The sequence below is a fragment of the Mobula birostris genome, chromosome 7 (genome assembly GCF_030028105.1).
Source record: "Mobula birostris isolate sMobBir1 chromosome 7, sMobBir1.hap1, whole genome shotgun sequence".
In the NCBI taxonomy this organism is placed as follows: Eukaryota; Metazoa; Chordata; class Chondrichthyes; order Myliobatiformes; family Myliobatidae; genus Mobula; species Mobula birostris.
This window is the reverse complement of record NC_092376.1, coordinates 26,057,912-26,077,949: the sequence shown is the minus strand read 5'-3', so window position 1 is coordinate 26,077,949 and position 20,038 is coordinate 26,057,912. Positions and strand designations below refer to the sequence as shown.

The 20,038-nt window shown below is 41.3% G+C and overlaps 1 protein-coding gene across 6 annotated transcripts in view; it reads left to right on the top strand.

The window, feature by feature from the left end:
• LOC140200057 (inositol polyphosphate-4-phosphatase type I A) overlaps positions 1 to 20,038 on the top strand; it is a 265,040-nt gene that overhangs the window by 7,815 nt on the left and 237,187 nt on the right. Inside the window, exon 2 of one of the 6 annotated variants that reach the window (XM_072262756.1) lies at positions 5,372 to 5,579. The exons of the other annotated variants lie outside the window; for them this stretch is intronic. The gene's annotated coding sequence lies outside the window, so the exon portion shown is untranslated. The remainder of the gene's footprint in view (positions 1 to 5,371; positions 5,580 to 20,038) is intronic. 6 annotated transcript variants of the gene reach the window in all.

Here is a 20,038-nt window from a genome sequence, read left to right as displayed (position 1 = left end):
GTTTCAATGTACATATGACATAAAGCTTATTTTCTCTTTAATCTTCCCTCTGGAGAGTATTCGCGAAGAGTAAAGCATAATGTTTCATGCCAGTGGCTTTTTATCAGACTGGAAAAGAGAGGTCTTAGTTCCTAATTTATTATAGTTACCTCTCTGGTGAATTCATCCTGATATCAAACAATGATAAATCAGGTACAAATAGTAAATGGTATTGGTAATAGTCTGTGTTGTGCTGAGCTTCAGAATAAGTTTGGAATTTGTTGCATCTTTAGTCCCTTGTCTATAAGTTTACAGCTGCCCTGAAATCTACCACAAAGAGGAATTATATTCTGTAGTTTCATTTGCTATTTCATTCTGTACAACTTTCATTTTTGAGTTGCTATAAATAGCAATTCCAGATTTGATTAAACCTATTTCATGAAAAATCGCTAAACATTTTAGAAAGTTATGTTGCTTCTTGAATGTTCTGCCTAATATCTATGTCGTGCCACATAGCTAAATGCCTTCTGCAGAAACAGACCAATTACTGTATAAATCGTTGCATCTTCATCAACCTTGTTCATAGTGCAGTAGTGAACTCAACTAAGTTTGTCAGCATAAAACCATAAGATAGGACCAAATTAGGCCATTCAGCCCATCAAGTCTACTCCATCATTCAATCATGGCTGAATTTTTTTTTTAAACCCGAATCTCCTGCCTTCTTTTCATAACCCTTAACTCCCTTGCCAATCAGGAATATATTAATCTCTGCCTTAAAATACCCAATGACTTGGCCTAATTTTTCTGTTTTCCTCTCCTTATTTTCTTGAGTAGTTGGGTTTTATTTCCTAGCCATGAGAGAATATACAGAAATTTGGAAGTTGACAGCAAAATAGCCCCATTATCTCCATCCCCATCCGCAGAAAACCTTGAACAGGTCATTAGATTCTGGAGGTTAAATTTTGATTACAATAATTGCTGCAATACCATTTTAAACATTTTCCCCAATTTTTATTGCTGCTGCTGCTGCTTCTTCTTCTTATGCTTGGTACTGCGCAAGCACTGCCGGACGGCTCTTATAACGGCGTGGGAGTTAAATTGTAAAATAAGCTTTTTTGACTAGAAACAACAGGAATTCTGCAGATGCTGGAAATCCAAGCAACACACATCAAAGTTGCTGGTGAACGCAGCAGGCCAGGCAGCATCTGTAGGAAGAGGTGCAGTCGACGTTTCAGGCCGAGACCCTTCGTCAGGACTAGTTCCCCTAAATCGATTTGATTGAGTCTATCTTTAAAAATATTAATGTCAGAAATACTGCGCAGGTCTAGCGGCAGAAGATTCCACTCTCTTGTTGATCTTGGGTAGAGGGAGTACTGGTAGCAAATCTTATTGAATGAAGGAGTTTCCAATATGTGAGGTCCAGTTTGCTGTCGAGTTGAACTGACCCTGTGATGAATTTGGACGTTTGATGGAGTGATGTTGTGAACTTCTTTGAAAATGAAAATTAACCGTAGTTTAATATGTCGGTTTTCAAGTGGTTCCCATTGAAGGTTAGAGAGCATGTCAGTGACACTGGATTTCCTGCTGTAATCGTTTAACACAAAGTGAGCAGCACGGCGTTGGATTTTTTCGATGGACTTCTTCTTGTTAGCTTGATGGGGATCCCATGTGGCTGCGCAATACTCAAGCTTTGGAGAGACAACGGTCTTGTATGCCATGACCTTGACGGATTTACTACATGAGTGGAGGTTTCTTCTCAGGATACCCAGCATTTTATTTGCTTTGGCTGTAATCTGATTGATGTGGCATGCCCAGTTAAGATCCTTGCTAATTTGAACACCAAGATATGGGTGGTGGGTGACTGTTTCAAGAATCTGTCCATTCAAGTTATATATCGTGTTGATTGGTTTAACTTTGTGTCTGACATGCATAGCATAACATTTAGATGAGTTGAAGGACTTTTGCCATTGAAGCTCCCATTGACATAATGAATCAATATCGTTTTGCAGCAGCTGAGCATCTTGGTCGTTTTTTATCTCAAGGTAGATTATGCAGTCAACTGCAACTGCATAATCTGACTTTGGACTTGACTATATTTGGCAAGTCATTGATGTAAATGAGAAAAAGTAAGGGTCCCAACACGGTCCTCTGGGGTACTCCAGATGTTACTGGAGATTCAGGGGATTCTGCCCCTCCCAAGAAGCACAAGTTGTCTGTTGGTAAGGAACATGTTTAACCAATGTAGAAGGCTGTTGTTAATGCCCACATGTTCAAACTTACGTAGCAATCTCTGGTGGGGGACTGTCTCAACTGCCTTACTGAAGTCGAGTATGATCAAGTCTCCTTGGCTTCTATTGTCAAGGATCTTTGCTAGGTTGTTGATCAACCATGAAAGTTGCATGTCACAAGATCTGCCCTGTTGGAATTCATGTTGATGGTGAGTAAGAACATTTTGTCTGTCAAGATGGTCCATAATGGTGAATAATATGTTCAAGAATTTTACAAGGGATGGAAGTGAGTGAAACCGGTCTGTAATTTCCCGAGTTTGTATGCTCACCCTTCCTATAAATTGGAACGACATTCGCTCTCAACCAATCGTCTGGTAATGTCCCAGTATCAATAGACTTCTGAAATATCTTTTGCAAAACGGGAGCTAGACTGGAAGCGCAACTCTTTAGAATTATAGCTGGTATTTGATCAGGTCCTGGTGCTTTCTTACCATAGAACACCTCCTACCTGGATCCATAATAGCTTGGTATGGCAACTGTTCTGCATGTGACTGCAAGAAATTTGAAAGTTGTGAACACAGCTCATCACATCACAAAATTCAGTCTCCCCTCTCTGGACCCTGTCTATACATGTCACTGCCTCACTAAAGCAGCCAGCATGATCAAACACACCACCCATCCCGGATATTCTCTCTTTTCCCCCTCTTCTGTCAGGCACAGATACATAAGCCTGAAAGTACATACTGTACCATCAAGCTCAAAGATAGCTTCTACCCTGCTGCTATAAAAATTGCCTAGTATAGTGAGGTAGATTCTTGACCTTACTATCTACCTTGTATGATCTTATTGTCTAACCCTACTGCATTTTATCTGCAGCTGTTATATTTTATTCTGCATCCTGTTATTGCTTTACCTTGTTCTAGCTCAATGCACTGTGTAATGATTTGATCTGTATGAACAATATGCAAGATAAGCTTTTCACTGTATCTTGGTACATGTGATAATGATATCCAATCTCCAATTTTAACTTATAATTTCGTTGAGCATCTCAGCCGTTCAGGGCATGTAGTTCTCTACAATTTCCTACAGGTTTTTGGATTCTTTCATGAAGACTGCTGGCATAAAATATTTCTTTAATTTCTCTGCCAATTTTCTTATTCCCTGTCAAGTTTGCTCTGCCAGTTATATTATGGCTGTTTGATGGCAATTGAACTACATATTTCTGTATAGCTGGGATAACCATCCACTCCTTTGCTTAAGAGTAATTTGTCTACCTTTGCCTTAAGACTATTCAACAACTCTACTTTCACTGCCCTTTGAGGAAGTATGTTCCAGAGACACATTGCTGTCTGAAAGAAAGAAAATTACCCTGTCTCTGTTTAAAATAAAATGGTTCCTTTTATCAGAGAATGTATACAGTATACAACCTGAAATACTTGTCTTCGTAGACATCCACAAAAAACAGAAGAACCCCAAAAGAATGAACAACAGAAAAACATTAGAACCCCAAAGCCCCCTTCCCCCCCATGCAAGTAGCAGAAAGCTTCAACACAACAACCTCCCCCTCCTCCCCACCCGTTTCAGCAAAAAGTGTTAATGCCCACCACCACCTACCAAGCACCAGCAAAGCACCCAAAGGGAGACCATGATCTGCAGTCAACAATAACTATTGTTTACCCAACAGTTCAACATGCTACAGGCTGTCCCTTTTTCTCATGAACAGGGTACAGAGAGATAACACCCATTTTCACAGAGATTGACAGCCGCTGTTACGGTGTTACAGTTTGCCACTTGGCTTTTCCGTACATCTGCTGCAGCAAAATCCTGATGTTCCATCTCCCAAAACGCCTCAGTTGGCAACAGCAGCCTGAAATCAGTCATTCATACGGCCACATCCCAGAGGCAGCATCTTCCAAGCCACACCTGGAGAATGTCGGAAAATGGTCGGCTGAAGAGCTCCAGCAACGGGAACTGATCTACCGCAAAAAAAAAAGTAGTTTGAGTGCCACTTGCAGATCAAGATCTCAATAGAACCCCAACCACCTTGAAAAGGGAAAAAAAGGGACATTAAAGAGAGGAATTAAGTTGTTTTTTCACAGATGAGCTCGAAGAAGCAGCCACTTGGTACCATCTTAACTCCGCCCACCAGCCCCGAAGTACCCCCTCCCTGTAGATCTTCCCACATTCACTCTGATAAGACCCTCGAATTCTTAGATCATAGAACATAGAATAGTACAGCACAGTACAGGCCCTTTGGCCGACAATGTTGTGCCGACCCTCAAACCCTGCCATATAAGCCCCCACCTTAAATTCCTCCATATACCTGTCTAGCAGTCTCTTAAACTTCACTAGTGTATCTGCCTCCACCACTGACTCAGGCAGTGCATTCCATGCACCAACCACTCTCTGAGTAAAAAACCTTCCTCTAATATCCCCCTTGAACTTCCCACCCCTTACCTTAAAGCCATGTCCTCTTGTATTGAGCAGTGGTGCCCTGGGGAAGAGGTGCTGGCTATCCACTCTATCTATCTTGAATATGTTCTCAGGATTAATTTTGATAGGTACTGAGTTTTTCTCTTCAGTTAATTTGTAAAGTATTGAAGCACTTTTTGTATTCCAAAAACTCCCTATCTTTCAGTTCTCTTGTCCTGATGTTATTTAAAAGGGAACTGAGTAGATTTCTGCAAAGAGAAAGATTTTACAGGACCATGCGGAAATGCTAGAGAAGTGAGACCAACTAGGTTGTTCTTGCTCAGTGTGCTAGAGAAGTTATGACAAATGGTCTCCCATGTTTTAACCATTCTGTGATGTCTTGTTATCCAGTTAAGTTTCTAACCTTCATGACCGAGGCAAGCTACTTCAGTTTTAACACATCACAGTCAAGCTAGTCCGTCAGAGTCAATAGAAGTTGAGCTTATCCAGCTAAGAGGCGATAATCAAAGCCTTTCCTCGTCTGCCTAAGAATCAGAATTTGCTCTGTTATCACGCAATATGTCATGAAATTTGTTTTGTGGCAGCAGTACAATGCAAAACATAAAAATTAATGTGTTACAAAATTAAATACAGTAGTGTAAAAGAGGAGTTAAGAGATGGTGTTCGTGGACTGTTCAGGAATCTGATGGAAGGGAAGAAGCTATTCTTAAATGTTGAATATTGGTCTTCAGGCTCCTGTAGCTCCTCCCAGATGGCAGTAATGAGAGGAAGACGTGTCCTAGATGCTGAGGATTCTTCATGACGGATCCCTTGGCATAGCCTCTTGAAGATGTTTTTGAGGTGATAGAGCTGGCTAAGTCTACAACCCTCTGCTCCTATGTGCTGCTGTGCTTTGGAACTTCCACAAGGTGTGATGCAACCAGTCAGAATGCTCTCCAAGTAAGTCTGTAGAAACTTGCAAGAATCTTTGGTGACATAGCAAATCTCCTTGCACTCGTGTATCTAATTAGAACCACTGGCGTTACTTCTTTGTAATTACTCCAATGTGTTGGGCCTATAGATCTTCTGAGATGCTGATAACCAGGAACTCACAGGAACTTGAAACTGCCCTCCCTTTCCTCTGCTGGTCCTTCAATGAGGACTGGTATGTGTTTTCCCAGTTGCTCCTCCTTGAAGCCCACTATCATTTCCTTGGTCTTGCTGTCATGGAGTGTTGGGATGTTGTTGCCACAATACTCAACCAGCTTTTGTTTTGTACACCTTTGGCATCTGAGATTCTGCTGTGTTTGAGCTGTGCCAAGCCACACAATCATGAGTGTAGTGAGAGTAAAGCAGAGGGCTAATTGTGCACCCTTGAGGTATGTCTGACTTCCATTTTGTCACCACACCTATACGTTCTTCATCTGGGCAAACCAATAAGCAGATTACTTTTTTTTGTGATTATTGTAGGGCTTAGGAAGTACATTTTAGCAGAGTACTAATTTGTTTTAGGCTGATCGCAGTGGAAACGTTGCTCTAGCTTTATCCTGTGACTATGTAATAGAAGCATGTGTATGCTAGGTAATTGAAGCATAATTCAAATTTAATATTACTATAAACATGAGAAAGTCTGCAGATGCTGGAAATCCAAAGCAACACACACAAAATACTGGAGGAACTCAGCAGGTCAGGCAGCATTTATGGAAATGAATAAATGGTCGACGTTTTGGGCTGAGACCCTTTCTCAGGACTGAGAAGGAAGAGGGAAGGCACCAGAATAAAAATGATGGGGGGGAAGGGGAAGAAGACCAGCTGGAAGGTGATGGGTGAAATCAGGTGAGTGGGAAAGGTCATGGGCTGCAGAAGGAGGAATCGGATAGACCATGGTAAAAAGGGAAGGCTGGGGAGACCCAGGGGGACGTGATGGGTAGATGAGAAGAGGTGAAAGGTCAGAGTGGGGAATGTGGGGGGAGTGAGGAGATTTTTTTTTACCAGAAGGAGAGATCAATATTCATGCCATCAGGTTGGAGGCACCCAGAGAGAATATAAGGTGTTGCTCCTCAACCCCAAGGGTGGCCTCATCTTGGTGCAAGAGGAGGCCATGGACTGAAGTGTCATTAAAGGAATGGGAGTTGGAATTAAAATGCTTGGCCACTGGGAGGTTCTGTTTGTGGTGGATTGAGCAGCGGTGCTCGACAAAGCGTTCCCCTTATTTATAATGGGTCTCACCATCGTAAACAGTCCATCCAGGTGAAGTGTTGCCTCATTGGGAGGGACTGTTTGGAGCCCTGAAATGAGGTGAAGGAGGAGGTGTATGGGCAGGTTTATTCTGGTGTCTTCCCCCCTTCCTACTCAGTCCTGAAGAATGGTCTCAACCAGAAATGTCGACTGTTCATTCATTTCCATATATGCTGCCTAACCTGTTGTGTTCCTCCAGCATTTTGTGTGTGTTGCTTAATATTACCATGGAGGCCGGTTCAATTTTATTGTGATTATTATAAAAGATTATTTGCTTAATTTGCTTAATTTCCCTCCAATTTACTTCTCCTAATCTCTCCCTTCAAAACTCGCCACTAATGATTGGAAACGTCACAGCACAATGGTAATCTGGTATCACAATAAAGAGCAAGTAGGTTAGAGGATGTAACTTTCTGAGCTGACGTGTTTTTCCACCTTGATACTTGCCTCCTTTTTGCCAGAAATAGTAAAAGTTTCTCATAAATGCAAGACCATCTATTTGTTTAAAATAACATTGTTATTATAGTCAAACGTGTCAGCTATGTATGGACAAATTACCACATCCTGGTTTCTAACTTCAGCAGCAAAACTAAAGAATACACTTTTCAATTGACTTTTGGTGCAAATGGATTTACCCTGGACTCTTTTAAAAACATGCTAAGACAGATCAAAGTTGCTTCTCACTGCCCCGCCCAACTAATTGACCCTTTAATTTCAAACAGGAACTCCTAGTTCTAAATTCTCTTCTCCTTTTGGGTTGCTGATGGCAATAATTACACTTCTGTCACTGAATTATGTAATTATATGGAACTACGTGAAGCTGAGGAGGACTGTAAGGAGAGTGGTGTGAAACATAAGTCTTAGAGCATTACAGCATAGTACAAGCCCAGGATCAATCTAACTCTTCTCTCTTACATAGCCCCAACCTTCCACTTTTCCTTCAGTCTAAGTCTCTTAAATGTCCTTAATGTATCAGCATATACCACCATTCCCACTAATGCATCCCAGGCACTTGCCACACTGTGTTTAAAAATAAAACCTTCCTCTGACGTCGCCAATAAACTTTCCCTCCATCTTAAAAGCATATCCTCTCTGGTAATTGTGGATGGTTTAGAGAGTCATAGAATCATAGAGAACTGCAGCTCTGAAAAAGGCTTTCAGCCCCTCTAGACTGTACTGAACCATTATTCTGCCTATTCCCATTGACCTGCACCTGGGTCATAGGGTTCCGTGCCCCTCCCAGTCATGTACTTATCCAAAAGTTGAAATCAAACCCACATCCACCATTTCAGCTGCAGCTTGTTCCACACTCCCACCACCCTCTGAGTGAAGGAGTTCCACCTCATGTTCTGCTTAAACATTTCACTTTCACCCTTAACCCATGACCTCTAGTTCTAGTCGCATCCAACCTCAGTGGAAAAAGCCTGCTTGCATTTATTCTATATTTGTATATACCTCCATCAAATCTCCCCTCATTCTCCTATGCGCCAGGGAATAAAGTCCTAACCAGTCTCAAACTTTCTTTGTAACTCAAGTCCTGGCAACATCCTTGAAAATTTTCTCTGTACTTATGGAGAATAAATATTAGCTAATAAATAATTATTAAAGATAATTATAAACATTGAGTCTCAATTGATTCCTCTATCAGGTTCTGTTCAAGGCAGCTTGGGTGCAACAAAGATTTATGTGAAGGCCAGGCAGGTCTTGTCACAGCTTCTCAGACCATGTTTTGAATGTTTCCCCAAATAGGTCATAAGTAGAAAAGATAATATGATCCCTATATGAGAGGAGAGGATTATGCTCGTTCATTTACAGCACATCAATATAACTGTCAAGACCAGTGCTTATTGCCCAATCCTAATGGCCTTTAAGGCAGTGCACCTATTCTGAATGGCTGCTGTATATGTGGTGAAGATAAATATAACTCCACTGGCACTCTGAGGATCAGAAATGACTTGCATCCTCTCTTGTTCTGTGGGTTGGCTGCAGTGATCAGTATCATGGGACCTGCATGCAATGCACAGGTAAGGGAGGAGGTAAATGATGGGGTGGGCAGTTTGGGCGATGCTATTCTTCTTTGCCATCTTACACAGGGCATCTGTGTGTTCCTCACAAATGGACTAATTTCCTGAAAGCTTCTTTGTTACTTTGAACAGTCATTTATTCTCATGAGTTGTGTTTTACATATTTATGGAGGGCATGAGGACATCCTTCAGTCTTTCTCTTTGTCCACCTGTAAAACTCATGCTGCAGTGGAGCTGTGAGATGCCTGAAAAGTAAGTGAATAGGAGGGCTGAGTTTTAGGTTTTCATCTTCAATCTTTTTCCTGTACTCTTTTTGCCATCTGACTCTCATTCTGTCTTAACAATGATGAATTTTATATCAGTCTTTTCAAAAGTTCCCTGTGAGGTATGTTTTCTATCGTCTTGAAGCTAAAGTACAGTAAATGGTAGAAACCTGAAATAAAAGGAGAAAATGCTGGAATACTCAGCCTCTGGTTTAAGATGGTGCTAGTGAAGCAGAGCGATTACTTGCCTGTAGCACACAAAAAGAAATCTGCTAACTGCTTTATTAATCGCACTCTTTATGTAAATGATTACTGAAATAAATAGCCTGTAACTTCCCTTTTGGAGCTGAGCTTTTGAACTGCCTATATATACGACCTAGCATTTTTGTACTGTGAACTGAAGTCTCAAAGGTGCAGGAGGGTTGTAACAAGGTGTGTACAGGCTGAGTTGAGACTGTGGGGCCTGACCTGAGAGCAGGGAGTGAGCCAACATTTGGCCATTGCTGGAGTGGACTTGAAGGTGATTTGATGTGGTAGAATAGAGGCAAGGCAGAGTCAGGGTGGTGGGGCCCAAGGATGAGGAAAGAACTGAGGTTCGATCGATTTGGTGGTGGGCCGAATTGGAAAGGTCAGGTATGGGCTGAATTGAGGCAATGGGGCTCAGGCCCAAGAATGTATTGAAGCAGCAGGGCCTGGGTCTGAGAGCGAAGAATGGTCCGAGGTTTGGACAATTTAAGCACCAGGCCGGATTGAAAACGTCAAGGTGTAGGGGCCAGAGGTAAGGGACTGACTGGCCCACCTCACTGCTGTATGAGGTTTACACATCTGCACTGAACTGAGACTGTAGGCTGCTGGATTGGCTGCAGTGATGATGGACTTTGGGGCTGTGGACTCACTATCATGAGCTTCAGTTGTTTGCTTTTGTTGTTTGCACAATTTCCCTTGCACATTGGTTGTTTGCCTCATTTTTTTAAATGGGTTCTATTATGTTTCTTTGTCTTGTGGCTTGCCTGTACAGAGACAAATCTCAAGGTTGTATGTAGTATATATATACATTGAAAATAAATGTACTTTGACTCTGGTCAGGTAGCATCTGTGGAAAGGAAAGAGTTAATATTTCAAGTTGAAGACTTGGTCTGAACTTGGATGGAAAGAAAAGTTAATTATAAGTTGCCGATAGAGTAAGGGAGAGATGGATAGACAAAAGGAATATCTGAGTGAAGTCAGGTTGTCTTCAATTATTCTTTGGATATACAGTGGTTTTTGGTTTATTGGGCCATCAGTTAATTGGGGCAGCTGCTTATTTGGGACAACTCTTAAAGAACAAAAGCCAATCAAGAAAATAACTGAGATTCCCTCTGTTTGGGACACTGCCACTTAATTATGCCACTTGGGCATTTGATAAAGTACCCCATGCAAGGCTTATTGAGAAAGTAAGGAGGCATGGGATCCAAGGGGACCTTGTCTTGTGGATCCAGAATTGGCTTGCCCACAGAAAGCAAAGAGAGGTTATAGACAGGTCATATTCTGCATGGAGGTCAGTGACCAGTGCTGTGCCTCAGGGATCTGTTCTGGGACCCTTTCTCTTCGTGATTTTTATAAATGGGCTGGATGAGGAAGTGGAGGGATGGGTTAATAAATTTGCTGATGACACAAATGTTGGGGGTGTTGTGGATAGTGTGAAGGGCTGTCAGAGGTTACAGTGGAACATTGATAGGATGCAAAACTGGGCTGAGAAGTGGCAGATGGAGTTCAACCCAGATAAGTGTGAGGTGGTTCATTTTGGTAGGTCAAATATGATGGCAGAATATAGTATTAATGGTAAGACTCTTGGCGGTGTGGAGGATCAGAGGGATCTTGGGTTCCACGTCCATAGGACACTCAAAGCTGCTGTGCAGATTGACTGTGTGGTTAAGAAGGCATACGGTTTATTGGTCTTCATCAACCATGGGATTGAATTAAAGAGCCGAGAGATAATGTTGCAGCTATATAGGACCCTGGTCAGACCCTACTTAAAAGGATGTTGCCTAAATTGGGGAGCATACCTTATGAGAATAGATTGAGTGAACTCGGCCTTTTCTCCTTGGAGTGGCAGAAGAGCGAGTGTGTGGAATGGGCTGCTGGCGACAGTGGTGGAGGCAGATACAATAGGGTTTTTTAAGAGACCCCTGGATACAGTGGCATGCAAAGGTTTGGGCACCCTGGTCAAAATTTCTGTTATTGTGAATAGCTAAGCGAGTAAAAGATGAACTGATTTCCAAAAGGCATAAAGTTAAGGATGACACATTTCTTTAAAATTTTAAGCAAGAAAACTTCTTTATTTCCATCTTTTACAGTTTCAAAATAACAAAAAAAAAAGGGCCCGAAGCAAAAGTTTGGGCACCCTGCATGGTCAGTACTTAGTAATACCCCCTTTGGCAAGTATCACAGCTTGTAAACGCTTTCTGTAGCCAGCTAAGAGTCTTTCAATTCTTGTTTGGGGGATTTTCACCCATTCTTCCTTGTAAAAGGCTTCTAGTTCTGAGAGATTCTTGGGCCGTCTTGCATGCACTGCTCTCTTGAGGTCTATCCACAGATTTTCAATGATGTTTGGGTTGGGGGACTGTGAGGGCCATGACAAAACCTTCAGCTTGCACCTCTTGAGGTAGTCCATTGTGGATTTTGAGGTGTGTTTAGGATCATTATCCTGTTGTAGAAGCCATAGAATCATAGAACCATAGAAACTACAGCACAGAAACAGGCCCTTTGGCCCTTCTTGGCTGTGCCGAACCATTTTCTGCCTAGTCCCACTGACCTGCACACGGACCATATCCCTCCATACACCTCCCATCCATGTATCTGTCCAATTTATTCTTAAATGTTAAAAAAGGACCTGCATTTACCACCTCGTCTGGCAGCTCATTCCATACTCCCACCACTCTCTGTGTGAAGAAGCCCCCACTAATGTTCCCTTTAAACTTTCCCCCCCTCACCCTTAACCCATGTCCTCTGGTTTTTTTCTCCCCTTGCCTCAGTGGAAAAAGCCTGCTTGCATTCACTCTATCTATACCCATCATAATTTTATATACCTCTATCAAATCTCCCCTCATTCTTCTACGCTCCAGGGAATAAAGTCCTAACCTATTCAACCTTTCTCTGTAACTGAGTTTCTCAAGTCCCGGCAACATCCTTGTAAACCTTCTCTGCACTCTTTCAACCTTATTTATATCCTTCCTGTAATTTGGTGACCAAAACTGAACACAATACTCCAGATTCGGCCTTACCAATGCCTTATACAACCTCATCATAACATTCCAGCTCTTATACTCAATACTTCGATTAATAAAGGCCAATGTACCAAAAGCTCTCTTTACGACCCTATCTACCTGTGACAACACTTTTAGGGAATTTTGTATCTGTATTCCCAGATCCTGCTGTTCCACTGCACTCCTCAGTGCCTTACCATTAACCCTGTATGTTCTACGTTGATTTGTCCTTCCAACGTGCAATACCTCACACTTGTCAATATTAAACTCCATCTGCCATTTTTCAGCCCGTTTTTCCAGCTGGTCCAAGTCCCTCTGCAGGCTCTGAAAACCTTCCTCACTGTCTACTACACCTCCAATCTTTGTATCATCAGCAAACTTGCTGATCCAATTTACCACATTATCATCCAGGTCATTGATATAGATGACAAATAACAATGGACCCAGCACTGATCCCTGTGGCACACCACTAGTCACAGGCCTCCACTCAGAGAAGCAATTCTCTACCACCACTCTCTGGCTTCTTCCATCGAGCCAATGACTAATTCAATTTACCACCTCTCCATGTATACCTAGCGACTGAATTTTCCTAACTAACCTCCCATGCGGGACCTTGTCAAAGGCCTTACTGAAGTCCATGTAGACAATATCCACTGCCTTCCCTTCATCCACATTCCTGGTAACTTCCTCGAAAAACTCCCAACAGATTGGTCAAACATGACCTACCACGCACAAAGCCATGTTGACTCTCCCTAATAAGCCCCTGTCTACCCAAATGCTTGTAGATTCTGTCTCTTAGTACTCCCTCCAATAACTTACCTACTACTGACGTTAAACTCACCGGCCTATAATTTTCCGGATTGCTTTTCGATTCTTTTTTAAACAACGGAACAACATGAGCCACTCTCCAATCCTCTGGCACTTCACCCGTAGACAGCGACATTTTAAATATTTCTGCCAGGGCCCCCGCAATTTCAACACTAGTCTCCTTGAAGGTCCGAGGGAACACTCTGTCAGGTCCCGGGGATTTATCCACTTTAATTTTCCTCAAGACAGCAAGCACCTCCTCCTTTTCAATCTGTACAGTTTCCATGGTCTCACTACTTGATTCCCTCAATTCCATAGATTTCATGCCAGCTTCCTTAGTAAATACAGACGCAAAAAACCTATTTAAGATCTCCCCCATTTCCTTTGGTTCCGCAGGTAGCCGACCACTCTGATCTTCAAGAGGACCAATTTTATCCCTTACAATCCTTTTGCTCTTAATATACTTGTAAAAGCTCTTTGGATTATCCTTCACTTTGACTGCCAAGGCAACCTCATGTCTTCTTTTAGCCCTCCTGATTTCTTTCTTAAGTATTTTATTGCACTTCTTATACTCCTCAAGCACCTGATTTACCCCCTGTTTCCTATACATTTCATACAACTCCCTCTTCTTCTTTATCAGAGTTGCAATATCCCTTGAGAACCAAGGTTCCTTATTCCTATTCAATTTGCCTTTAATCCTGATAGGAACATACAAACTCTGCACTCTCAAAATTTCCCCTTTGAAGGCTTCCCACCTACCAATCACATCTTTGCCAGAGAACAACCTGTCCCAATCTACACTTTTTAGATCCTTTCTCATTTCTTCAAATTTGGCCTTCTTCCAGTTCAGAACCTCAACCCTAGGACCAGATCTATCCTTGTCCATGATCAAATTGAAACTAATGGTGTTATGATCACTGGAACCAAAGTGCTCCCCTACACAGACTTCTGTCACTTGCCCTAATTCGTTTCCTAACAGGAGATCCAATATTGCAAGCCATCCTCTTTTTATCTTCAGCTTTTTTTTTACAGTTGGTGTGATGTTTGCTTCCAGAATTTGCTGGTATTTAATTGAATTCATTCTTTCCTCTACCAGTGAAATGTTCCCCGTGTCACTGGCTACAACACGAGCTCAAAGCATGATCGATCCACCCCTGTGCTTAACAGTTGGAGAGGTATTCTTTTCATGAAATTCTGCACCCTTTTTTCTCCAAACATACCTTTGCTCATTGGGGCCAAAAAGTTCTATTTTAACTTCATCAGTCCACAGGACTTGTTTCCAAAATGCATCAGGCTTGCTTAGATGTTCCTTTGCAAACTTCTGACGCTGAATTTTGTGGTGAAGATGCAGGAAAGGTTTTCTCCTGTTGACTCTTCCGTGAAGGTCATATTTGTGCAGGTGTCGCTGCACAGTAGAACAGTGCACCACCACTCCAGAGTCTGCTAAATTTTCCTGAATGTCTTTTGCAATCATACGGGGATTTTGATTTGCCTTTCTAGCAGTTCTCTCAGAAAGTTTTCTTGGATTTCCAGACCTCAACTTGACCTCCACAGTTCCTGTTAACTGCCATTTCTTAATTACATTACAAACTGAGGAAACGGCTACCTGGAAATGCTTTGCTATCTTCTTATAGCCTTCTCCTGCTTTGTGGGCATCATTTATTTTAATTTTTAGAGTGCTAGGCAGCTGCTTAGAGGAACCCATGGCTGCTGATTGTTGGGACAAGGTTTGAGGAGTCAGGGTATTTATAAAGCTTTGAAATTTGCATCAGCTGACCTTTCCTAACAATGGCTGTGAAGAAGCCATATCCCTAGCAAGCTAATTAAGATCTGAGACCTTGGTAAAAGTTATCTGAGAGCTCAAATCTCTTGGGGTGCCCAAACTTTTGCACGGTGCTCCTTTCCTTTTTTCACTCTAAAATTGTACAAATACACTAATCTTGCTTAAAATGTTGAAAAGAATGTTTCATCTTTAACTTTATGACTTTTGGAGATCAGTTCAGCTTCTAATCACTTAACTATTCACAGTAACAGAAATTTTGACCAGGGTGCCCAAACTTTTGCATACCGCTGTAGGTACATGGAGCTTAGAAAACTAAGGGTTATGGGTAACCCTAGGTAATTTCTAAAGTACATGTTTAGCATAGCATTGTGGGTCAAAGGGCCTGTAATTGTGCTGTAGGTTTTCTATGTTTACTTGGGACAGGAAACTCTTGCCAAACACTTTCCAGTTAATAATAGTGGTGTGCACTTTTGTGGCTGTTAGACACTACACCATGCTTGGAGTTAACTGTTTCTAAAACCATTGGTTGCATGTGCTTGTGTTATGTTATCCATTTGGGCTGATAGATGTTAATTCAAACTGTGGTGATTTTTGATAATTTACTTTAGTCCCTTGCCAAGATGCCGTGAAAAGATTTGACAAAAGATTTAGAAATTTATTATTGGATTACAACACTTAATGCAGAAAGGCAATCCATTATCTGCACTAGGTCTCTGCGCTGACTTTGTTCACTTAGAGTCACTTGAAAAACACGGCAAGTACACTGGATGAAGTCCTCTGTCACTATTAGAAACTAATACAGTTTTATAGTGCTGTAGTAGTATTGCTGGTGTTCTAGTTGGTTCTGTATTTCATTTAAATATATCATTTATTGCTCGGTTAAATGGTGGTTTGCTTTTTTCCTACCTTTCAACTATTTCCAAAAAATTTTGGCAAATTGGGGCAGTTGCTATTTGGACAAAATGTTCTGGTCCTGATGTGTCCCAATTAACTGGAATCCACTGTATTGCCTTTCAGATATGCTAATTCTCCAATATTAGCTATTTCTTTAAGTTCCCTTTTCATTTCTTTAGACCTGTAGTTCTTTAGTATTTCCTGAAGGATTTTTGTCTTTATGAAGACAATCAAAATGGTAGTGTCATTTCTCTGTTATTTCTTCATACCCCAATATAATCCATTTTGCTCATTGTAAAGCAGTGGTCCCCAACCACCGGGCCGTGGACTGGTACCGGGCCGCAGAGCATGCGCTACCAGGCCACGAGGAAGCGATATGATTTGGTCGGCTGCACCTTTCCTCATTCCCTGTCACGGCCACTGATCAGCCATTACGCATGTGAGGTCATGACCCGCGCGTCATCCATGTCAGCGCGGGAAGGCGATCAACTCCTCGAGCTTGCAAATGGCAACGGGCTGAAAAGTATGTTTGACATAACATCTCTGTCGGCATTTTGGATCAAAGTCAAGGCTAAATATCCTGAGACAGCCATGAAAGCACTGACAACGTTGCTTTCATTTCCAACATTTTTTTGCGAAGCGGAGTTTTCTGCAATGAATGCAATGAAAACTAAACTGTGGAATAGACTGGACATCAGGAACCCCCTTCGAGTATCGATGTCTCCCATCACTCCTCGATAGGACGGTGTTGTTGCAGGGAAACAAGCCCAGGGCTCCCATTGATTCAGCGATATTGGTGTGTTGCAATGATTTTATATATTCATATGGGGAAAATATGTGCTGTGCGTTTAATATCCAAATATTACTTAAAATGTTATGATGCTATTCACTTATAAGTGTCCTATATAACCATATAACAATTACAGCACGGAAACAGGCCATCTCGGCCCTTCTAGTCCATGCCGAACGCTACTCTCACCTAGTCCCATCGACCTGCACTCAGCCCATAACCCTCCATTCCTTTCCTGTCCAGATACCTATCCAATTTTTCTTTAAATGATCATATCAAACCTGCTTCTGCCACTTCTACTGGAAGTTCGTTCAACACTTCAAGCTCCCCTGATAATTGACTTATCATTATATCCATGCGAGGAAAATATGCGCTGTTTGTTTAATATTAAATTCATTAGATAAACGCTTTTAGAAACAAAATTGAGTGTATTACCCACTTATCACCCATATTCCGGTATTGATTAACACCCACCCCCACGAACAGAATCGCCAAAAAGAATTTGCTTTTGGAGGGGGCGGGGGAGTAATCGGCAGGTCACGACGCGTGTGCGCATTGGTGCCCGTGCAAGGCTTCATGGTCATTGTAGTCTTTTGGGTAAACAATGCATTTGACTGCTACTCTTGTTTGTTGGCAACCCTACCACCCCCCCCCCCCCCCCCGGTCGGCTGGTCCACAAGAATATTGTCAATATTAAACCGGTCCGCAGTGCAAAAGAGGTTGGGGACCCCTGTTGTAAAGGACCTACATTTACTTAGCTAGGCACTCCTTTTTGTACATAATTGATAGGATCTCTTTTTATGCTTTATGTGAACTGATTTCTTATCAATGTTAAAGGGAGGGAAATAAAACGAGGGTAACTATAGGCTGATATGTCTAATTATTGGTAAAATGTTTGAATCAGTTATTCAGGAAATAATATTACATTTCAAAGTCGTTATCTCATTGAGCAAAGTCAGCATGGAGTCATGAAAGGGTAATTATGTCTGACAAATTTGTTGAGAGTATTTTGAGGAAGCCCTGGCCCAAAGGGATAGAGAGGACCAGGTAGATGACTTGTATTTGGACTCTCCAGAAGGCATTTGTGCCACACAGGTTAAGTGGCAAAATAGGAGCCCTGGTGTTGGAGGTATTGTGTTGGTCTGTTTACAGATCTAGTTAACAAGCAGAAAGCTATAAGTGGTGATGTCATCTTAAACTGAGAGAATAAGCCAATGTGAAATGAGAAGGGGTTTAATGATATTAGGAGTTCTTTAGGAAGTGTTGTTTAACCCCTATGCCAGGCAGGCAATACAGTTTTTGAGAGTTATGCTCATGACTGTAGAGCAGGAGTTCCCAACCCCCTTTATACTGTGGACCCCAAGTTGGGAACCCCTGGTGCAGAGGGACACACCTTTTCCCCCAACCATACTGTGGCCTATTATCAGCACATCCATTTCAAATGCACTCCCCAAATTTGAATGACCCTTGATCCATGCTATTTGGGTCAGTTGGCTCACCACTCTGTTGTTCCTTCTGTCATCCTGCAAGCCATATGGACCTTCTACTTGCCAAGGCTCCGTTGATGCCAATTTCTGGATCTCCATTCCATCCACACAATCCTAAGAGGTTTTAACTGAAAAAAATAAACATATTAAACAGCCCAGATGGACGTCCCAATAATGTTTAACTGGGTCTCTATTTGGCTTGCAAATGAGTAGAAATGGAGTAACTCTGAAAATTGAACAAAGTGCAACCTTGTTATTTAATATTGGTTGAAACTTTGTAAGGGGAGACGGTATAAATTTTAAAGAGTAACTCTTCGCTTCCACCCCCCCCTCAGTAAAATGAGACCTTACTGCTAACTTAAAACTCTTTTACTCTCCATTTCAGTTTTTTTTAAGGTCACTGAAACCTTTTTTAAGATTTTTAATTAGGAACCCTCCAGTGTCATATTTCAAAATAATAGATTTTGAGTTATATAGGCTAATTATATTTTAAGGTTTCATATTGTCTCCCCAGGAGTTTAATGGTGGAATTGCACTCTTGGGTCCTGAAAATTTCAGTTTTGAGTTCTGTTTACTCTATATTGAATTTTCAAATTTAAATAGCTTGAGTATCCTCAAGTTTTTGTTATAAGTCCTTAACAGACTTGAATTAGGGATTCTGCTTTAAGAAATGAAACTGCTTCCCCTGGGTCTGAGCAGATGAATCATATGAATGTTGGGTAGATCAGTCACATAGCATTGATTGATAATACTACAGCAGAATATTAGTTTACTGTGTTACTATGGAAGTACTTTTGTTCAATTTTCAACAAATTGAGCTTCACATGTTTTGAAATGCAGCGTCCTTTTGGTTCTACAGAAAGCGGTAAGGATTTCATCTTTATAGTTTATTAAACCATTTTGGGTGTAAAAAAAATAGGTGTATCTTGTGCATAGCAAATAATGTTTCAATATCACAGTATTAAATAAGTAAGTTTCCGGATTAAATAACTCATTCACAGAATAATTGATCATAATATATATTTTTCGTGAATGGCAAACGGTTGAATTAGTGAAGTGAGAAGGGAAAATTGTTTAGACATGGTTGTGTCACATCAGAATTTGTTTGATCAGAGTCAGTATAGCTGAAGAAATGAAAGGCAATTTATCCTCGACAGAATCCTCAACTTGTTCATCAGAGAACCCTGAAGTGTAATGAATGAAGGATGATGCAATGTGTGATTGCAATGGTAAAGCATAGAAGCATGTTTGCACACTGCCTAACCTATTGCAATACCTCTGACGGGTATTAAGTCATCTTTTAATTTCTAATCATCCTATACTGACTTTGAGCTGTAGAATCATTGATGTATCTGAAATTATAAATGTTTTTACTTAAATATATAATGCCTTTTGCTTTAAAATGCTTTTAATTATTTCCTTCCTCATTCAATGGTTTTGAACTCCTTTCTTATTTTAGAAGCACTTGCTGCCTTTGGTGAGTTGTCAGCCAGTCCATGAAAACATAAGGTACCTCAATCAGCAACTGGGCATCATGAATTCACAGACAAGCTGAATTTATTGGATTTGATATGCGATCTTGGGGCAGCACGATAGTGTAGCAGTTAACATAACACTTTTAGAGCATCAGTGACCTGGATTCAATTCTGTCACTGTCTGTAAGGAGTGTGTACATTCTGCCTGAGACCATGTTCCATGTGATTCGGTTTCCTCGCGCGTTCCAAAGACCTCCAGGTTTTGTTTGGTTATTTCATAGTTGATTTTTTCAAAAAATGGTTATTGCGCATTTCCTTTTCAAGTTACAGATATTGTTGTCTTGTATGGAGTGTTTTAATTATTTTGGGCCAAACTGGTGAAAGAAGACTGATCTTCAGAGTACATACTGTTA